Source organism: Megalobrama amblycephala, linkage group LG19 (genome assembly GCF_018812025.1).
Source record: "Megalobrama amblycephala isolate DHTTF-2021 linkage group LG19, ASM1881202v1, whole genome shotgun sequence".
Classification (NCBI taxonomy): Eukaryota; Metazoa; Chordata; class Actinopteri; order Cypriniformes; family Xenocyprididae; genus Megalobrama; species Megalobrama amblycephala.
The window spans coordinates 22,408,417-22,416,001 of NC_063062.1; the positions used below are offsets into that span (position 1 = coordinate 22,408,417).

The following is a 7,585-nucleotide window of genomic DNA, read 5'->3' on the forward strand; positions in this document are numbered from 1 at the left end:
ATAATAGCTCCCCTTTAAATTAAGACTAAGATGTTTATTAATTTTTATAAAACTACAACATTTACATGTATTCATTTGACATCCAAAAAGACTTGAAGTGCATTTAAGGTACACATTTGTTTTTCAGTTCACGTGTTCTCTGGGAATCACACCTGTGATCTTGCCATTGCTAGGCCTATTACTAATGACATATAATTGTATAAAAATTACAATAGAAAAAAAATCATTATGCACAGGAAGCCACAAATATATTAATCATTGCACAACTCCAAAAGCTTCCTTTAACTGATAACAAAGAGACACTTGCAAAACAATAAACTTAGAAAAGCAAAACTATTATAATTTTTTTAAATACATTTGAATGTTTCATTAATTATTTTTGGAAGTGTTCTGGTGTTCTCCTTTTATATCTTATCTGATTGGAAGAGAAGGCATGTTTTGAAGTTTCGAATTCAAAAAATATCTGCAAATGCACACTCCATGTTCATTAGCAGCAAGTCATATTATATTGCGCAGCGCTGCTCATTTTCATACATTTTTCATGCATTTGCCCTAACAACACCCTCTAATAACAAGTTCTTTCTTTTCTTGTCTTGTCTTGTTTAAAACACATTTGAATCTGTATTTTCACTCAGTTTTGTTCTCATGTATCTGAAAAACGCACACTCTGGGGTCCTCAGCGGCAGGCTAGGTCATTTTCATACATTTCCAACATGATGTTGTGCCTGCTTACACATGTTTGGTCTGCCAGTCTGCTGGTGTTGGGGGCAATTTAGGATGACAGGCAGCGAATGGAGACGGAAGCCTTTGCCTGGAAATCTAGTAGGAATAAGACACAGATGCCTGGTTCTATTTTAAATTTTAATGTGTGCAAAGGGTCTTCATCAGAGCAAAAGTCCTACTGGCCCCATATGGTTCATATCTCCACTGCTCAAGCAGAAGGGGATTTGTATAAGGACTTATAAATATAGAAAGGTCTCCTTCACACTTTCTCTTTGAAGCTGGGCCGGTGTTTAGGAAAAGAAAGGCAAAACAGATTTCGCTTTATGAATGTTTAATGAGCCAACGGCTTCGCTGGGAGCTGTAGTTGTAGCATGCACAATAAGGAGCGTTCCATGAAACCCCAACGTGCTCCGAAGGGCGAGACCAGCTTAGACACACACTGCTGTGCCAGTCACAAGCCTTCCTCTTGCAACCCTCCCCTCCATCCATACTTCCACTACAAAAGAGCAAGAGCAGCCCTATCGTTCAGAGTAAAAGCTCTGTAAGAGCTACTAAAACGTGAAACCGATCGACAGTAAAACCGTGAGAGAGAGAGAGAGAGAAAGAGAGTCATTTATTCTAGAGACGGAGGCGGAAGGACCCAGGTCATATCAGAATGTGCGGAGCCGCCACTTTTAATTTGGAAATATAAACAACTGTCTAGGTGAGCGATTTACCTTCGACCCTCATTTAGCGTACCCTAGAACCTGCCATAGGAGCTTATAACAACAGACAGCACCAAGCCCGGCTGTCTCCAGGTAATAAAGACGTCATTGTTTGCTCAACTTTTCTTTATAAATGAGAACCTAGTTCTGTTTAACATGTTTTCCGCTATATTAAGCTATAAGCTATAATAATATACACTGCAGTGGGTCACAAACAGTAGAAAATGTGGCCTATGATAACTCAAGTGGGAGAATGTCATTTTTACATAATGTAATGAAATATGATTGTCGTTTTATAATGTCACCTTAAAGGCACACTATGTACATTTTCACCACTAGAGGTCGCTTATTCAAAACAAAGACATAGCTTGATGATGCTTTGATTTTGCAGAATCATTGGAGGTGTTGTCTTCACGTCTACAGCCGGTGGAAAAGAATCGGGCCGGGACAGAATTCATGTTCATGGATGAGATTATTAACGTTGAAGCAAGGCAGGGCCGAGAGAAATGAGGCTGCTGGAGAAATTTCAAATGAGAAACAAGCACGACACATGTCTGGAGAGCAGCAAAACTTTTATTATGCTGCAATCACCGCTTCCGATTCTTCTGGTCAAGCATATGTGGGGTAAAGCAGTGCTGTTTTATCATATTAGATACATTTGTTTGTTGAAAGTTGTTATAGTGCTACTCTGTGTTCGCTCGGCAGCTACTATGAGACACTTGCTGCAGACTGCAGTAAGCTAGATCGATATTAGGCATGGTAAAACATGGTACTCACTGTAAATCAAGAAAACGAGATTTAACCCTTAAATGCATGACTGTTTCACCAATCATTCTTACATATTCGGGTCTTTATCGACCCGGACCTATATCTAACATGGAAGGATCTCTACCTGTCGCGATAATATAAAACTCCTTTGATATTAGAGTAACAATTACAGAATAATAAAATAAAGCATATTTTGTTAACTTTTGGAGCTTGAAAGGGCTCAGTTTGTGCAGATGTTTTATGCCATCATCACTGTCCTCGTCAGAGCTCATTTCCCAGTAAATTCAGCAAATAATGGGCTAGTTTTATGTTTGAGGTCACGAAAATGAGCCCATTCGCGATCTCAAATGTATTCTCAAAACTATATAATTTTCAACATCTTCAAAATCAATATTTTGATCGCTAACAGCTTCACCAGATCAGTCCAGTAACAGTTATAGTCATATTTGATTGCGTTCAGTACTTGCTCTGCAGTAAATCGCTGAGCCATTTCATGTTTTTCTTATTATTTTGTTTTCTGTCTAAATGAGTTGTCACCTCAGCATTGTGTATCAGACATTGCCACCTTGTGGAATAAAGGTGAATTGCACTTATTCCGTCATCTAAGATTCAATTATTGTTGTGCAGAAAAAATATACATACACTCATACACACATCGGGTCGTTAGTGACCCTATACAATTTTTACAAAAATTGAATACAAAAATAGGCATTTTTTAAAATAATTTTATGATTTTTTTCTTGTTATGTTCTTTATAATGAATTGATTGAGGAATACCAATAAGGTTGATGTCTAACTGAACGAGGAGGAGGGTAGTGAATGAAGTCCCGGGTCACTAAAGACCCGAGGTATGCATTTAAGGGTTAAACAATAAGACTTACTGTGTTGAGCTATAAAACATGATTAGCTTTCTGTCAATGAATGTATCCATCCCAATAGTTGCTCACCTGTCTAATAAAACATAATATATTAAAGTGTCTTTGGTGTTTCAATGGTTTCTACAAAATAGAACCAGAAACCGAGGGTAATGGCGGTATGATGTCATTGATAGGCGACGCATGAACACGTCCGTGTCCTGGTTAAAATTGCTTATTTCTCTGGATTCTTGGAAACATTTGGGATAATGTAAGTACACAAGTCAACAAAATATATAACATTGTTCTAGTGGTTTTTGGATATTTTAATCCAAAAATCTTACATTTTTGCCTTTAATAGAATTACCTTTTGTATCTTGTTGAATAACATCATTTCAAATATTCTGTCACTTCCCAAGCCTGGTTAACACATTAATTTGGGAGCAGACAGCCCCAAGTATAACAGTGCTACTTTGCATCCCTAATGATTTCAGTTCCTCTAGGTATGGTGACCTAGATGATGCTATTACATAAAGGCTTATGCATCTAAACAGGTTGAGCACACTTCTTAACTTCACGTTTAAACAAAATGTGACACCAACGCGGCATCTCACTCGAAGCACCAATGAAGCATCTGACATTGCATATACATTTATATGTGCAGTCATACGCACACTTTGATAAATCAGGATGGCATTCTGCAGGATGCGGTCAGAGGGACTTGTTTAACTAAGTGCGTGTAGTGTAATATTACTCAGTCACCATTACGGTTCATAAGCGATTACCTCATCCACCCTCAGCCTCAGGGTTGATCGGAACTGACTGGGCATGTGAATGCAATGAAATGGTAGCATGTTGTCCTTGCTCTCATGCATGGCGAACACATTCATGCATAATATGTGTGGGAGGTATGACCAGCATCATGGTATGACTCATATCATGGTAAAAGTTTCCTGTTATCATTGTAGTTTTATAGTTTATTATGTGCATTTTCTGCCTCTCTTTGGTAAATTGTGCTGCTGAAGTCATATGATTATGACAAACAAACAAAGTTTAAGTTGTTATTCACTGATAATCTTCCACTCCTGTAAACTTTTGTGACTACAGGTTGTATTTACAGGTTTGTAAACAGAAATCAGTCCTATTATATAAATAGCCTCTCACATAATTAGCTAATAACAATTTTGATTGCTGCCAATTGTATAAATCCCACTGGATTGCAGAATTAACAGTCCTATCTGTGTGCTGGGGAAATGCTAAATAATAAGTACTTGAACTTGTGCTCTCAGATGAAGGGGAACTTAGTTTGCACTTGACAGTTTGTTGGCTTTTCCACATTCCAATGCTGCTTGAAAAGTATTACTCTGATTCGTGATCTGAAAGTTTGGCCTCCTGGCTCACTAGCTAGAGAGCCCATCTTTCATTCCAACTGTTGTGAGATCAAATCTCGCTGTGTTAGCGTCCTGGAGGTGTGGATTTTTGCTTGCCAGGACAACACCAACTCAAACTCCTCCACAGAAAAGCAGCAGCAAACTAATATATGGTAAACAAACACTTAAGATGAACTTTATTTCCATAATCTTGAGTTTTTTGCAAGGAAATTGTTTAGCAATGTCCGTGGAGTTTGAGACTGTGCAGTGGTTATGCAAATGACCCCCACAAAACGATGCCTCGGGTTTTATCTGTTTTTTGTTGTTGTTTTTTGTTTTTGTTTTTTTAAATTTTCTTTTAATTTCTTTGAATGACGGGGTGCCTGTTCATTTGATTCTCACATATGGCAAATTGTTTTTTTACAGCATTTCCTGTGATGCTCAGTGGAACAGAGATTAGGGTACACCACACGCCTCGGTATAAAAGTGTCGTTCAGTTCTCCTACACAGCAGTGCATGACCATCTGCTTATTATAGCATGCTTTGGACCATCTTTTGCTACAGTGTCCTTGTTACGCATTACATGTAGTTGCATATATATACAGGCAATATGTAATTTGCAGGCAATAATGATTGGGGTTTCTTTTTTTTCATTTAATATTTATTATTCATTTTATGTCATAACATGGGAAAAAATGTCAGATTTTCATTTAATATCAGACATTTGAATCCCACTGTTTTTATATTTGTTATACTCTGTTGTTTACCTACCATCTTTGTTTTACTTAGATTGTGGCTTTGTTTTTCTCCTAGCTATATAGTGAACACTGTTATTAATTTATATTTGGCACTGTCTGCTTAAACCACAGTTTAACGCTATAATAACTATGATCTACATTGTATTGTTTCAGATGTTAGACTGCGCTCGCTACTAGTACTAGATACAGGTTGGTTCTGTTAACATGCCACTGCATTACCTGTGTTTATTTGTCAGGGCCAGTGGATCCCACGTCCCTTTCTCCCAGGGTGGGTTTTAGAAGAAAAATAAAAATAATAAAGCGTGTTGCATCCCGTTTAACGAAAGATGGGAGCTAGAGAGAGTTCAACCTGTGGGAGGAAAATCAGTGTGTTCAAGGCTTTTCTCTTTGCTTCTTTAATTCTTTATTTATTTATTCTTGCAGTCTGACTGTCTCTCAGCAACCACTGCATATGATGTGACAGCATGGAGCTTCTTTAAGTAAGATTTCTCTTTCATTCTATGTCAAACTGGCATATACAATACAACTCATCCTGATACCACAGTATCAATCGCTACCTTGAGGAAAATGAGAGAGAATGTAAACGGGACAAAATCAAGTGTTAGAGTCAGGGGTATATACAATTTGAAAAATGGAGGCAGACATATTAAGAGTTTGATAGAATTGGACTGTTTTTGGAAATTTGGCTTCCTATCAATAATATTGCCATGAAAGTGTTTAAATTAATAGGATAAATTTAAGTAAGACTTAAGTAAACCATCATTTTATGAAAATATTCTTAAATCTTTATAATTAACTTACGATGTAAAGTTAAAGATTGAGTGCATTTTAAACTGATGGTCAGGATGCAGTTTGAGCACAAGTCATTTTGGCATTATGGAAATGACACTATGTGCCAAATTCTTGAAAATTTTGTCAACCCAGAAAAATACCACCATTTTGGTATTGATGAGGCTGGAATTGGACTTGGAAAGTGCCAAGTTCTTGTAAGACCAAAGATCCAAAGATATTTTAAAATGAACAAAGACATTTGCTTTACTGTTTCAACCCCCTCTCTCTTACTACAAGGGCCATTTGGAAAGTACAAAGTTGTTGATAGTAATGAAGGACTATAGGCCAAGATGTGTGTACATTGGAGGTCTATGAATTGATACACCTTTACACCTTTAGTACAGTGGGGGAAGTTTTAATCTTCTGAATGGTCAGTTTGAATGTCTCACATTTGGTCAAGAAAGGGATAAAAGAAGATTGTAAGTGTTGATCTGGCTCTTTTATTCTCTGCCTCTTTTCTTGGGCACTCTCTGAAGGTCCCCCATGTCTACTACACCCTTAGTTTAGGGGTAAAATATGTGACCCATGTTGGCAAAATGAGTCAATGAGTTGCAATGAGCAAATTTTCAAAAATTGTATTTTCACAATCTCTATTAAAAAAAAAAAAAAAACTTCAAAATGATGTATGATTTGTTGGAATCTGACAAAATATGACTGAACTACACTTGTTTGAAGAGTCAGCAAAGTCAATTTTCCAAAGTCAAGGTTCCAAAACAAAATCAACTAGCAACCATACCATAAAATCCCTGTTAATAACACTTAATTTGGTACACACCTCATCAAAACCAAATATCTATAGTGATATATAAAATTTATATATTCACCTTTTTTTTTTATATTTTACTTCAATATTTTGAAGTACTGTAATTCTGTTTATATATGTATATCGGGATCACATACTGTCTGAGGCATCTTTGTGTGAGCGCTTCCGATCTGCGCAAGTAAGATCGATTTGTTTACATCAGCATGAGTTTGAAAATCAAATTTTCATTGGTTCAGACTCATGCCATCAACAATTCGCTATGAATATTCACAAAGTTGGAATGCTGCGCTTTAAAACGATACCAAACTTGGACTAATGAGGAAGTTGCTGAGGGGAAGATCGAGTGGTGAAGTGAGCAGAGAAAAACGGCATTTTTGAAATACATAGGAAAGGTACTCCTATCAGAAAACATACAAATAAAGATACTTTTAGATGTTTAATTACTTTTTAAAGCATTTGGATCGCTAGATGAGGGCTTAAAGGTGCTAAAGAGGATGTTTTGTTTTATACATTTTTGCAATATTACTTGAAACTGTCTTTACTAACTGAAGACTATTTATTAGGTGCACTGAAAGGAATAATATTAATATACATCATCTGTGCACGAGGTAGGGCCTTAAAAACATCAGCCAATCGCGTTTACGCGATCATCGCGTAAACGATTGGCCCTCTGGCTTGTCTAATCACTGCCATTACGTTCCTTGTGAAAGACGTGCGCGGATTGGCCCTCTGGCTTGTCAATCACTGCCATGAAGTTCCTTGTGCGAGACGTGCGAGACGTGCATGGCTGTGCGCTCCAGTAACTTTCCACACT

The 7,585-nt window shown here is 37.2% G+C and overlaps 1 long non-coding RNA gene across 1 annotated transcript; it reads left to right on the forward strand.

Moving 5' to 3' along the window:
- Window positions 1–1,075: 1,075 nt before the first annotated feature.
- Window positions 1,076–5,656, forward strand: LOC125254859. The gene is made up of 3 exons (XR_007181769.1): window positions 1,076–1,520; window positions 1,819–2,051; window positions 5,601–5,656. It is a non-coding gene; the product is annotated as an uncharacterized LOC125254859 (long non-coding RNA).
- The last annotated feature ends 1,929 nt before the right edge of the window (window positions 5,657–7,585 follow it).